The sequence below is a fragment of the Bos indicus genome, chromosome 17 (genome assembly GCF_029378745.1).
Source record: "Bos indicus isolate NIAB-ARS_2022 breed Sahiwal x Tharparkar chromosome 17, NIAB-ARS_B.indTharparkar_mat_pri_1.0, whole genome shotgun sequence".
Lineage (NCBI taxonomy): Eukaryota > Metazoa > Chordata > Mammalia > Artiodactyla > Bovidae > Bos > Bos indicus.
Genome location: NC_091776.1, coordinates 21,969,263 through 21,984,346, shown reverse-complemented (window position 1 = coordinate 21,984,346; position 15,084 = coordinate 21,969,263).

Here is a 15,084-nt window from a genome sequence, read left to right as displayed (position 1 = left end):
ATGGACTGTAGCGTGCTAGATTCCTCTGTTCATGGGATTCTCCAGGCTAGATTACTGGAGTGGGTTGCTGTACCCTCCTCCATGGGATCTTCCCAACCCAGGGATCAAACCAGCATCTCTTCTGTCTCCTGCATTGTCAGGGTCTTCTTTACCACTGAGCCACCTGGGAAGCCTGGAATGAACCTTCAGTTCAGTTCAGTCACTCAGTTGTGTCTGACTCTTTGAGACCCCATGAATCACAGCACGTCAGGCCTCCCTGTCCATCACCAGCTCCCAGAGTTCACCCAAACTCATGTCCATTGAGTTGGTGATATCATCCAACCATCTCATCCTGTGTCATCCCCTTCTCCTCCTGCCCCCAATCCCTCCCAGCATCAGGGTCTTTTCCAACGAGACAACTCTTCATGTGAGGTGGCCAAAGTATTGGAGTTTCAGCTTTAGCATCAGTCCTTCTCGTGAACACCCAGGACTGATCTACTTTAGGATGGACTGGTTGGATCTCCTTGCAGTCCAAGGGACTCTCAAGAGTTTTCTCCAACACCACAGTTCAAAACCATCAATTCTTCGGTGCTCAGCTTTCTTCATAGTCCAACTCTCACATCCATACATGACCACTGGAAAAACCGTAGCCTTGACTAGACGGACATTTGTTGGCAAAGTAATGTCTCTGCTTTTCAATATGCTATCTAGGTTGGTCATAACTTTCCTCCCCAGGAGTAAGTGTCTTTTAATTTCATGGCTGCAATCACCATCTGCAGTGATTTTGGAGCCCACAGAAATAAAGTCTGACACTGTTTCCACTATTTCCCCATCTATTTCCCATGAAGTGATGGGACCGGATGCCATGATCTTTGTTTCCTGAATGTTGAGCTTTAAGCCAACTTTTTCACTCTCTTCTTTCACTTTCATCAAGAGGCTTTTTAGTTCCTCTTCACTTTCTGCCATAAAGGTGGTGTCATCTGCATATCTGAGGTTATTGATATTTCTCCCGGCAATCTTGATTCCAGCTTGTGCTTCTTCCAGCCCAGTGTTCTTATGATGTACTCTTCATATAGAGTGTACTTAATTTGAACTAGCTCTTCTCAAACTTGTCGCCACTAACATTTTGGTTCAGATCTTTTTCATTCCTGGGAGTGGCTATGGGGGAGGGGGGGTGTAACCCACACACTGTAGGTTTTTAGTAACATTCCTGATCTATACTCATTGATTTCAGTAGCACTCCCAAGCCCAAAGTTGTGATAACCGAAGCACAAGGTCAAATGTGTGCCCTTGGGGACAAAACTACCCCTAATTGAGAACCACATGTCTAAACTATCATTTTATTTATGGGGATCAGGACTATCAAGATTTGACTAGTGTCCCCTAAATAGGCTATGAACTTCAGTGAAGTGCAGAAGAAACTACAATAACTCTAGGAATCATGTAGATTAACTTAGGTTTCTCCTCTGCCTCTTACTTACTTCTCTTCTACTTGGAATATGTCACCTATCTGCAAAAATAATTCACTTGAATTTATCACTGGATTCTGGGCAGATTAATTAGGATAGTCTTTTTAATGTTTGGAAGTAATGCAACTTCACACACACAAATGTTTACGCACACAGATACACTTGTGTATTGTTATCATCAATAATCTCAGTTAAGAGCCAGATTTCAAATCCATTTCCCTTTTCCTTTATACATAATGCGATCCACTGAAGCAACACTGAGAGCTGCCTATAATACCAAGTTTCAGCCACCACCTGGATAAGAGTAACCTGGCAATGCTTGCTAAAATGCAGATACTCAGTCTTATTTTCAGTTAATTAAAAAAAATTCTGGAATAGACTTCTGAGTTGGTATGGTTAAAGGATAACCTTAAATGATGCTGCTGTTCCCTGTTGTTTCTAATCATTGACATCTTAATCATTTTCAGATATTTCTAAAATAATTTCTGTGATTTTCAAGTGTTATACTCCTCAGCTCATTATTTTCTCAAGCATCTTTTATTTGCCAAAAAAATCTTATTGATATACAATCTTGACTGTCACTCCACTGCTAAATTTCTTTAATGAGCCTTCTCCTCTGCAGTATAAAGTGCAAAAACTCTGTCATGTAGCAATATTCTTATATGTGAACGTTCCTTTTTCTACTTATAAACCCCATCGCCTGTATCTTTTTTCTTCTTCATGTCGCTCTCCCTTCATGATGTCATTTTGCCTGTCATAAATCACCCTTCCTGAAATGCATACCCCAGAACTCAAACTTGAGGCTTTAAAGTAATAAACTTTCTGAAACTCCCAAACATAGGTGATTCTCACAAATTGTGTGCTTTACAAATGATTTTCCTCTACTGTCCACAACATAAAATTGAATCCATCATTCAAATCTCATATGAAGATCTCTATAACTAGATACCCTTATCTGACTTCCAGAATGATCTCTGCGCACATTCCCCAACACTTTTGCTCTTTTTAAGTCCATTAATTATTGTTAGTATTGTTGTATAGTGAGTGTATGTGTGTGTGTGTACATGGGCTGTAAGATCAGAGTGTTCAGTGATACTGGAAATGGTGCATCTCCATTTGATTATTTTGTGTAGAGTCCCACAGTTGACATAGTGAAAATTTAATAAATATTTGTTGGAAGAATGAATGGTGCAATTAGTACAAGTAAAACTGTAATTGTAATATCTCATTATTCCATGGATAGCTTCTTTCTGAGGAGAACATGGTACAAATCAACTGTCATTAAAATATATTTTTAAAATACTGACATCAGGGTTATCTCAGTCACAGAATTGGCTATTTCCAAAAAGAATTATCTTTTCCTTCTTCTTTCACCACTAATATTTACTTTATATTATAATAATATTATGTTTCCTTGATGTAATGATCTGCATTACTCTTATTCCAAATGTTAGCCTCTCCTACCTGACTACCACATAATCACACCAGAACTAATCTCACATTTCCCCTAAAGGAGAAGCACTGTATACATATGATTTTCTTCTGAGGCCCATGCAGCTTTTAATTAACAGGATTTACTTACCACCTACTCTCTGTTGAACAAGAAGTGGATATAAAAGTAATTAAAGAAACAACTTTTGAACAATTTGAGTATATAACCATACATGTGTTTCAAAAGGAATAAAAGTACCTCCAGAGTGATGTGGTTAATTTACTAACCCTTTCCAATTTGGATATGTCTTCAATTCATATAGAAATTTCCTTTTTCTTTTCTTTACTCAACCAAACTACCAGTTTCAGTGCAATCCTTATGTCAACTCTTAATCTCATATCAAATAACTGTCATGTTCTAACATCAAGTTGAATGCTCACAGAAATAACTGTGTGTTCATATTTGCTCAGCATAAATAAATGGGAAACATTAATTTATTTAAATAAGCTATATTATAATTTCATTTTATATATTCACCTAGCAGACTTTTATTTTCCTTAATTGGGTGATATGCTTTGTTAAACATGAATCATTTGAAGAATAAATCATTCGTTTATCAGAAAGTTACACATGACTCTTGTCAAGTATTCCCAAGCAAGATAAATATATCAAAAATCTAAAGTAAGAACATAGTAGACATTTTCTTTTTGGTTCATATATAAAAAGAAAAAAAATCCATCATATTAAATTTAATGTACTTATTGAGAAACAACAAGAAACATTTGATTTTACAGAAAGTATCTTCAAGTATTTGCTTAGAACTTTCTCTTTTTTTATCAAAGGTACTGGTCAATACTTTATAGCTTTCTGAGCTTATGTATTCTGATCAAACTTTGCAATATAAAAGATTAAACTTCTCAGCTAATTACATGCCTGAAGGCACATTAACAATGCAAGTGTCAATGCTCTGTTAAAAATTCATTTTGCATTTTTAACACAGGCCTGATAGCAAAACTTTGAAGGCAACAAAGTGGAAAGAGTTACATTCTTATTTTAAAAGATAGTCTAGGAACCTTGAAAAATTGGAACTTCATTATTTCATATTATAGAGGTAGTATGAAATCAAAATGAATTTTTACATACTTAAAAATTTCACGGATCATTGAACTTTAGTGAGTGGACCATAAGAATCTTTTGGACCCACCTTTTCATTTTTCTGTTGAGATTATTAAAGAATAGAAAGATTTTGTCTTGTAGAGGAGTAGACAGAAAGATAGGTCTAATCCTCAGAAATATTAACTCTTAAACCAGGATACTTTCTGTAGTATCGTCACCTCTTAACACAGAAGAACTTATTTTAAGATGTTTAAAATATGCACTGCCGGTATACCTGTGGCGGATTCATTTCGATATTTGGCAAAACTAATACAATATTGTAAAGTTTAAAAATAAAATAAAATTTTTAAAAAAAGAAAAAAGAAAAAAAAATGCACTGCCTATTATGGACTGAATTGGTTCCCCTCCAAAAGTACATTGAAGCCCTAACCCTGTGTACCACAAAATGTGACTGGATTTGGAGACAAAGCATTTAAATGGGTGATTACATTAAAAGGACGCCTTTAGGATGGGTATGTGCATGCCAAGCTGCTTCAGTTGTTTCCGACTCTTTGCAATCCTACAAACTGTAGCCTGCCAGGCTCCTCTGTCCATGGGAATTCTCCAGGCAAGAATACTGGAATGGGTTGCCATGACCTCCAAGGAATCTTCCCGACCCAGGGATAGGACCCACTTCTCTAATGTCTCCTGCATTGGCAGATGGATTCTTTACCACTAGTGCTACCTGGGAAGCACCTTAGGAAGGGACCTAATCCAAACTCACTGGTGTCCTTATTTAAAAAAAGGGGAAATTTGGACACACAAAGAGATGCTTGAGGTGCACACACACAGACCAAAGATCTTATGAAGGCACAGGAGAAGGTGGCCATCTGCACGATGAGGAAAGCAGCCTCAGAAGAAACCAAGCCTGCTGACCCCTTGATCTTGGACTTCCAGCCTCTAGAACTGTGAGGAAATACATTTCTGTGGTTTAAGCCACTGAGCCTGTAGTACTTTTCTGGGGCAGCCTTAGCAAACTAATTCACTGCTTAACTTGTATAAAATATAATGTACATTTTGAGACAGAATTCTAGATGCTAATTGTTTTTTTAAGTTTAATCTCTTAACAGAACCCTGAATATGCATCAGAACATTCAATCTCATGTAAAAAGACTTTAATGTCTTAGATAAGGAGAAGTAATTTCCAGTTTACACTGAATAATGTTTTACATGAAACCAGCAAATTAAAACCAAGTTGGGTATGTGGAGCAGACCAGATAAAACTTGAAAATTACAAAGAGAGTTGAATATACATCATAATTGACTGCATAACAAAAGTGCACATTATTACAGAGATTAAAATAATAAACTGAATTCTACCTATTTTATAGATTTGAGAATATCAAAAATATGTTGTTTATCCAACTTTTTAAGTTAGAAACAGTAATGTGGATTTCTAATTTTCATATTGGCATGGTATGGACACAATATTAACTAATCTTCAAATTTTTTCAAATAAAAATTCTTAAGGAATGTGGAATTTTTGTTTTTATAAAATTATGGAAGGACCTAATATTGTCCTAAAGGCAGAAACCTAGAATTATGTTAGCTCTTAATTAGTAGTATGATCATAAGTACATGGCTTCCTTTTTCTGAGACTCAATTGCCATATATCTAAAAAAAAAAAAATTATTCTAAATGACCTCGATATTTTTTTTTTGTTCTAAAATTCATTCTGTGCTGAATGAATTATTTCTTTATTAGAAAAGCTGATATTTCTGACTAGTTGAATATAAATATATCCTTATTATACCTTAGGTGGGAAAAAAAGAGTCTTAAGAGAAAAAAAGAAACTCTTTAAATTCTATAATCTTCTTATGACTCAGAAAGAGAAAAAGTAAAAAATTGGCAGATGATTAATTCTTTAAGACATTTGCACCAATAATTCTCTCAAGGCATTTCCCAGGTTTTGCTGTGACAGCTAAAGTGCACCTCAATGCTGTCTAATCAGACTGCAGTGCAGTAAACTGAGAAACGGGTTTTGCACCTTTTCCCCCTACAGTTCCCTACAGATGGGACAGAGCAAGTGAGGGCAGACTTATAAACAGTTGCTGTAGAAAATCACTAAGAGATAAACAAAAAGCAAATGTTTTCTTAAGCAGTTGTTCTTTATGCACTTAACTTCTCTCAGCTGAAGTCTTGGGTCAAAATACTCCTAGTCATAAAGAGCTGTTGGTATAGCACAGAGAGGGTGAAGGAGAACATAACTGATTCTGAGTGGACATAATTTGAAATGACAAGAAATTTGACCTAAAGTGTAGGAGCTATGTCTTGACTTTGCAAGTAATTTAATAACATTGAGCCCTCAAATCAATAGAAGCAACAATTTAATATGTGTAAGATAAGTAGTTCATTCAATTATTCAATAAACATTTGTTGAGGACACAGATGTGCTACACACTTGTGCTATTTTTCTGAGATTAGAAAAGTGAAAGAAAGCTGCAACTGAATAATGGAGACTGAGAAGTAAAATGATAATTACAACCCTGGGAAGGACTGTCATGACAGAGGTATGCATGCGATTCTGTGGGGGTAAGTGAGGAGCATCTAATCCACCCTGGAAGAAAGTTATATTAGGAGCTTCCAGTGCCACTGACTTTTGTGCTGAGTCTAAAAGTATCTGCATGGCCTATCTATGCAGAAGTATTAAGAGAAAGCAGATTAGTGTGCACAAAAGGATTGCAATAACAATAACTGCCAGGAAAGATTGAATGTGATGCTGGTGTTAATATCTGTGTCCTCTAAGTTTCCATTTAAATCTTAAAACAAAGAAACACAAAATGCAGAAATGTGTAGTCCAAACAAACCTGGGCAAAAGAAAGGAGTGAAGGTATTATAGAAAGGTCTTCCTCACCCACTTGTCTAGAAAAAAATCATTTTCTTGCCCTGGGCGCTTCTGAGGGAAAGTACCTAGACTGTGCCAAATCTGATTTTATGTTCTCTGTTTCCTCCAAACACCATACATTGTATTTTAAATGTTGTGGTGAGATAAATGTAAATCAGTATACAATTCTCCCAGTGTCCACTGACATTCTAGCAACCCTCTGCCTGCCCCATGCAATAGATGCCATGATGTTCTCAAATTTGCTTGCTTCAATTTTCCCATTTTAGTACTAGATGTGACCAGTTCACCTTCTGGGTAAGAGCACAAAGACCATACAGCTCTCTAGGCTGCAGAGGGTATTATTTTGGCTGTGAAGTGAGTGAAGCATTCAATTTAAGTCACTATATTTACTTTAAGAAATAAATAGCAACAGCTCAAGGAAAAAACTTCCTCGAAAGCAATGCAAATTCCAACAGAGTACATGTAGGAAAGGCTTCCCTGGTGGCTCAGATGATAAAGAATCTTCCTGCAATGCAGGAGACGTGGGCTCAATTCGAGGGTCAGAAAGATCATCTGGAGAAGGGAATGGCTACCCCCTCCAGTATTCTTGCCTGGAGAATTCCATGGACAAAGGAGCCTGGAGGACCACAATCCACGCATGGGGTCTCATAGAGTCAGACACAACTGAACTAACACTTTCACATGTGGGAAATGAAACTGGTGGTGCTTCAACCCTGTTAGTTTTGGCCATCACTTATGACTTTAGAAGATTCTGCGCTTGGAGAATATACCTACCCTGACTAGTATAGAGTAAACACTGTTTGTTTAAAAATGAAGAAAAGCATTACTGGACAGTTTTCCAGCTGAGGCAACATATTTTAACAAGGAATCTAAATTGGGATGACTAGAGAGCAGTTGTTTTGTTCAGAGTCTCAGCAGGGGGACTGAACAGATAGATGAGGGAGATTTTTCTTGCCTGCGTTTGTGCATTAGGTCATCTAAACAAATGCTTATTTCACACGAAAGAGAAAGATCAATGGCAAATCTAATAGATGTGGGAAAAGAGTACCCTCTCTTTCTGTGTGTGTGTGTGTGTGTGTGTGTAGGAAGGAGGGACAGTTGGACAAATTATTAGCCAGTGGTCTTCCTCCACAATGTGTTATATATCCAAGTAATCTTATAAAAGATTTCTCTGATCTAAGCCCTAAGTTAGAGTTCAATTCAAATTCCTCTAAAAGTATTCATGCTTAATTTTATAATAAGCATTTTAAACAGCTTCCATATAATGCTATTATTTTTTCCTTTGTATAGTATAAAATACTAAAATTATCTTTTATCCTTAATTTTATGCACATATTTAACCACATTGATTATAATATGATGATCAGCTAGTAAGTATCTAATTTTGATGTCACAAGTAAGCTAATACTATTTTTCCTTAAAAATCAAAGTTTTACTGACTCAATATTAATATTTACACATGCAATAAGAAATAAGGGTTATTTTAAGCAAGGAAAAATATATTTTATGGGTTTGAATATATATAATGGACCCATTGTGACTATAGCAAGTATGTTTTCTTAAGCTCAGAATTATATTCCTCTTCTGAGGTTAATTTTGTCTCCTTAAACAGAAAAATAATGTATCATAGTAAGCTTTTGATGTCCTTGGAATAAGCCTGTTTTCTCAAATACTAACTCCCTTGCTTTACAAGAAATTACTTAGTATGTACATTTGAGAGTAGCATTGGCTTTTTCACAGCAGCACTATACTACCACATCTTATTTAAATCATTACAACCCTTTGCCTTTCTCTGATTCTTATATCTTAAAAGAACTCCATCCTCTAATTTGAAGCTATGTCTTTTTTTTTAAGAAATTGTCTGAAGCAGTCATCCACATGAACTTTTCAGTAGGTTTGTGACTTTCAGTCTTTAAACTGTCTGTGTTTCTGCTACTTGAAAAAACAAAAAAAACAGAGTAATACATTTGACTGGAAATAATTTCCAATGTGAGCATAATTTCCTGAAATTTCAAGAGATCAGAACAAATTGTTTCACATAGTATCCAGAAATGTAATTTAGTAAATGCTTATATGGTTCATTATTTAGTGAGATACCATTTTGTGGTCACAAAAAGATCATATAAGAAGTGGCATAAATGTAGCAGAATTTTATTTGTCTCTTATGGAAAACACCGTGGTGGCATTTGGTATCATGGTAGATGCTTCTATACCACCGGTCACACAAGAACCCTGTTTCCTTCCACTTGCTCTCCTGTCCCTGGAGATACTGTCCCCAGGTGCACAGGTGATTCTGCTGCCACTATCATGTCACATCCCAAGCTGTAGGAAACGGAGGAAGCAGAAGGCAAACAATATCCTTATAAATATACACTCGAGGAGTATATATATCATGTCATTTTAATTCTGTTTGCAATTAGTAGCATGCTCACACCTAACTACAGAGACTCAGAAATATAGTCTCTAATGTTATATTTGTGACCTCATGTTAACTCAATAACATGCAAGACCCTATTTCCGAATAAGATCACATTCATAGGCACTAAAGTTTAGAGCTTGGTATTATCTTTTCAGGAGACACTATTCAATCCACTACAAAGAAGAAATTCCTCAATTTTTTTCCTCCGTTTTTTCCTCCCATCCTTGTAAACCTATCTGCAGCACATCTATCCTTAATATTTTTATTAATTTAATAAAGATATAAATTTCCCCCACCAAGTTTCATTAAATAACCTAGATCTAGGTTTACATCCTGTCTAAAGCCAGATTTAACCATCCTCACCCTCTCCCCCCAGTGACCATCTCTTTCCCCTCAGGCTTTGCCTTTAATTCCATCTCATCTTAGTGAAAGTGAAGTCGCTCAGTAGTGTCCAACTCTTTGCGACCCCATGGACTGTAGCCTACCAGGTTCCTCTGTCCATGGGATTTTCCAGGCAATCGTACTGGGGTGGATTGCCATTTCCTTCTCCAGGGGATCTTCCCAACCCAGGGATCGAACCCGGGTTTCCCACATTGCAGACAGATGGTTTACTGTCTGAGCCACATAAACAAATAAATGAAAACTCTGGTCTCAAAATACACTTTGGCTAAGAATTGTTTTTCTTTCTCCTTTCATTATTTTCCTTCCAAGGATTCCACATGTAGTTTCCACTTTCCCAAATTCCCATTTATCACTTCGTCTAATCCACTGGGACTTTTATCTTGCCATTTCACTGAAGCAAAATGAGCAAGGTCCTTCAATTGCCCGATCCATGTATTACTTTAAGTTCTAATTTTACTTGACATACCTGTGGTATTATATTCTTCTTGTGACTTCTTTAATCTCTTTTTTTGGCTTCTAGGATGCTACTCTTACTTCATCATTCCTTGCTTCTCAATCTTTTCATAGGTTTCTCTCGCTCTTTTTCCTTCTGAAATGTTAGTATATACTAAAAGTTTTTGCTTTCACCTTTTCTCAAGCTCCATTTATAGTGTTGGCTACCTGACCTGCCTCTTAAGAAATCTGTATGCAGGCCAGGAAGCAACAGTAAGAACTGGACATGGAACAACGGACTGGTTCCAAATAGGAACAGGAGTACGTCAAGGCTGTATATTGTCACCCTGCTTATTTAACTTCTATGCAGAGTACATCATGAGAAACGCTGGACTGGAAGAAACACAAGCTGGAATCAAGATTGCTGGGAGAAATATCAATAACCTCAGATATGCAGATGACACCACCTTTATGGCAGAAAGTGAAGAGGAACTAAAAAGCCTCTTGATGAAAGTGAAAGTGGAGAGTGAAAAAGTTGGCTTAAAGCTCAACATTCAGAAAACGAAGATCATGGCATCCAGTCCCATCACTTCATGGGAAATAGATGGGGAAACAGTGGAAACAGTGTCAGACTTTAATTTTGGGGGCTCCAAAATCACTGCAGATGGTGACTGCAGCCATGAAATTAAAAGACACTTACTCCTTGGAAGGAAAGTTATGACCAACCTAGATAGCATATTGAAAAGCAGAGACATTACTTTGCCAACAACGGTTTGTCTAGTCAAGGCTATGGTTTTTCCTGTGGTCATGAATGGATGTGAGAGTTGGACTGTGAAGAAGGCTGAGCACCGAAAAATTGATGCTTTTGAACTGTGGTGTTGGAGAAGACTCTTGAGAGTCCCTTGGACTGCAAGGAGATCCAACCAGTCCATTCTGAAGGAGATCAGCCCTGGGATTGCTTTGGAGGGAATGATGCTGAAGCTGAAACTCTAGTACTTTGGCCACCTCATGCGAAGAGTTGACTCATTGGTAAAGACTGTGATGCTGGGAGGGATTGGGGGCAGGAGGAGAAGGGGACGACAGAGGATGAGATGGCTGGATGGCATCACTGACTCGATGGATGTGAGTCTGGGTGAACTCCGGGAGATGGTGATGGACAGGGAGGCCTGGCGTGCTGCGATTCATGGGGTCACAAAGAGTCGGACATGACTGAGCGACTGAACTGAACTGAACTGAACCACTACCTCTAAATTGCTGTTCACTTCCAAATCTTTAGCTCCAGGTATTCCCTGGTGACTCAGATGGCAAATAATCTGCCTGCAATGCAGGAGACCTGGGTTCTCTCCCTGGATTAGGAAGATGCCCTGGAGATACAACTAGAAAAGGAAGAAATGAAGAACCCCAGGGTTAGTAGAAGGAAAGAAATCTTAAAAATTTTTAAAAATTTTAAAAATTGCAGAAATAAATGCAAAAGAAACAAAGGAGACCATAGCAAAAGTCAACAAAGCCAAAAGCTGGTTCTTTGAAAGGATAAATAAAATTGACAAACCATTAGCCAGACTTATCAAGAAACAAAGGGAGAAAAATCAAATCAATAAAATTAGAAATGAAAATGGAGAGATCACAACAGACAACACAGAAATACAAAGGATCATAAGAGACTACTATCAGCAATTATATGCCAATAAAATGGACAACGTGGAAGCAATGGACAAATTCTTAGAAAAGTACAACTTTCCAAAACTCGACCAGGAAGAAATAGAAAATCTTAACAGACCCATCACAAGCACGGAAATTGAAACTGCAATCAAAAATCCTCCAGCAAACAAAAGGCCAGGTCCAGACGGCTTCACAGCTGAATTCTACCAAAAATTTAGAGAAGAGCTAACACCTATCCTTCTCAAACTCTTCCAGAAAATTGCAAAGGAAGGTAAACTTCCAAACTCATTCTATAAGGCCACCATCACCCTAATACCAAAACCTGACAAAGATCCCACAAAAAAAGAAAACTACAGGCCAATATCACTGATGAACATAGATGCAAAAATCCTTAACAAAATTCTAGCAATCAGAATCCAACAACACATTAAAAAGATCATACACCATGACCAAGTGGGCTTTATCCCAGGGATGCAAGGATTCTTCAATATCCGCAAATCAATCAATGTAATACACCACATTAACAAATTGAAAGATAAAAACCGTGTGATTATCTCAATAGATGCAGAGAAAGCCTGTGACAAAATTCAACATCCATTCATGTTATTGTTATAAAAGAAAGACTTTCTTTGGTCTTTTTAACAAAGACTTTATTATCTTACAAATGCATCCTCCACAGATTAATCTTTCATAAAAAGTTCTATAGTATTTAAATAAGCTTCCACCTGTCCATAACATAGTGTCACAAAGGATAAATTCTAAAGCAGATGATACTGCTTCTCCCATATTATAATCTTTGTCCACCCACCCAATACTCTGCCTTCCAGCCATACCAATCATCATGAGATTTAAATATGGTCATCATTTTATGGTCATTATATTTTTACTGTATTTGTCATTTGAGATATGGATTGAGTAGTTAGTTGTTAACACTGAAAATCAGTGTCAAAGGCTGATCACACATTAAAAAGATGGGATAAAATATAAAGAAGTTCTTTAAATCTGATCACTCATTTTGATTATGCTTGAAGTCAAACTACTGAAGTCATACTTCTTAAAAAGTTATATAAAATTGACAGTTAAAGAGAAGATCTGCAATATTGCTTTGGAGACAACTCTAAAGTCTTTGAAAATGATTATTGACTGAAATATTTAGTCTCAACAAGATCAAGGGAAGTACCATGCTACAAAGGAGAGAAGATGGTTTGAAAGAGAGCAAATAAGGAGAAATATGGAGTTAGCATTCCTTCTAGAATCCAGACTTAACAAATAATATTAATACCTTAGTCTACTGTGTTTTGCCTGTTTTATATCTCCATTAATGTTTGTTTGCTTTAATTATTATTTTCAATGTTGTATAACATATTTAATAATGTTAATTACATATACATTTAATATACCTAGTGAATGTATATGTAATTTATATAATATTAAAAGTATATAATTATTAAACATATATTAAATATATGTTATGTCTATATAAAATAAGTTTAACTTGCAAGAGAAAATGGCCTGGGATTAATTTTTTCTGGCTTATCTATAACCAAATTGTTATAGCCAGACTATCAGGTCCTTTATTTTCCAGGAATCTTTGACAGCTGTGATTTGTAATCAAAATCCTAGGGAAAAAAAAGGTAAATATGGCCACTGTGGGAAATAGTTTGTATTAATGACTTCTACCAATCCTGTTAGCTATGCACTCAAGTAGTTTCTCCCACAATGACTGAGCTTGACTTTAGCCAATTGAATCAGCCCATAAGATATTCACAGAGAATTTTAAAATATTTATATATTGAGGTTTCTCTTCTTGGAGACTAAGAGAAACTAAGGAAGCCCAAGCTAGCCTATAGGAAGGCCTTGTGTAGGAAAATTGAGGCAATGCGACTGACAGATTCCAGAAACTGACAATCAGGTCACTGGTCATCCAGGACCAACTAGTCCCCAACCAAAGTGTCAACAGACAACAAAAGTATGAGGTAGAATGGCTGACACCACATAAAGCAGAACAGTTTCAGTGCCTAAGTTGGTAACTTATATAGAGTAACAAGCATATAAATGGTTGCTTTTTCAAGCCACAGAATTCTTTTGGGCAGCAGTATATGATAAATACAGAAATTGGCTCTGGACTTGAGGTCTTACTGAAACAAAAATATAAAACATGAGATAATGTCTTCAAGATTAGGGGCAGGCACTAACCAAAAATGTTTTAGAAGGCAGTTTGTAATTTCTAGGTAAAACCAGAAAGAAGGTATGAAACTAGTTTTAGAGGCTGATATAAAGAAGACTCATATAGTACAAAAAAAAAAAAATGGTAAGCAGTATCACCTGAGAGCAACCAGGAAGACTAAAATAATAATAACAATAACCCAAATATTGTGGGTCTGGCTAAGTAAATTTCTAGGCAAAATGTTGAATATTTTAGTTATGAATTTCTGGCTGTACACAATACAGTAAATGACTTAAGAATTCTTTTTAAAAAGTAAGTATTCACTGCATAAAGAAAATTTAAAGAAAATCTAACTCAGTACATAGTATAAAACTGGAGTATAAAATTGTGTGAATCTCTTCCCCAGCTTCTCCATTAGGCAGGGTATTCCTTAATAAGAAATGACCTGAGGAAAACACACAGGACTGTGAAATAGACCCTCGGAGGCACAAACAGAACCTTGTGCGCCAGGACCCAGGGGAAAGGAGCAGTGATCTCACAAGAGACTGACCCAGACTTGCTTGTGCATGTCCAGGAGTCTCCAGCATAGGTGTGGGTTGGTGGTGGCCTGCTTCAGGGTTGGGGGCACTGAGTGGAGCAGTACATGCATGGGATCTTTTGAAGGAGGTCACCATTATCTTCATTACCTCCACCATAGTTAGGCCCCAGGTAAATAACAGGGAGGGAACACAGATCCACCCATCAACAAAAACCTGGATTAAAGATTTTCTAAGCATTGCCCCGCTCATCAGAACAAGAGCCAGGTCCCCCTCAGTCAGTCTCTCCTATCAGGAAGCTTCCATAAGCCTCTTATCCTTCTCCATCAGAGGGCAGACAGACTGAAAACCAAAATCACAGACAACTAACCAATCTAATCATATGGACCATGGCCTTGTCTAACTCAGTGAAACTGTGAGCCATGCTGTGTAGGGCCACCCAAGATGGATGGGTCATGCTGGAGAGTTCTGAAAAAATGTGGTCCACTGGAGAAGGGACTAGCAAACCACTTCAGTATTCTTGCCTTGAGAACCCCATGAACAGTATGAAAGGCAAAAAGATAGGACACTGAAAGATGAACTCCCCAGG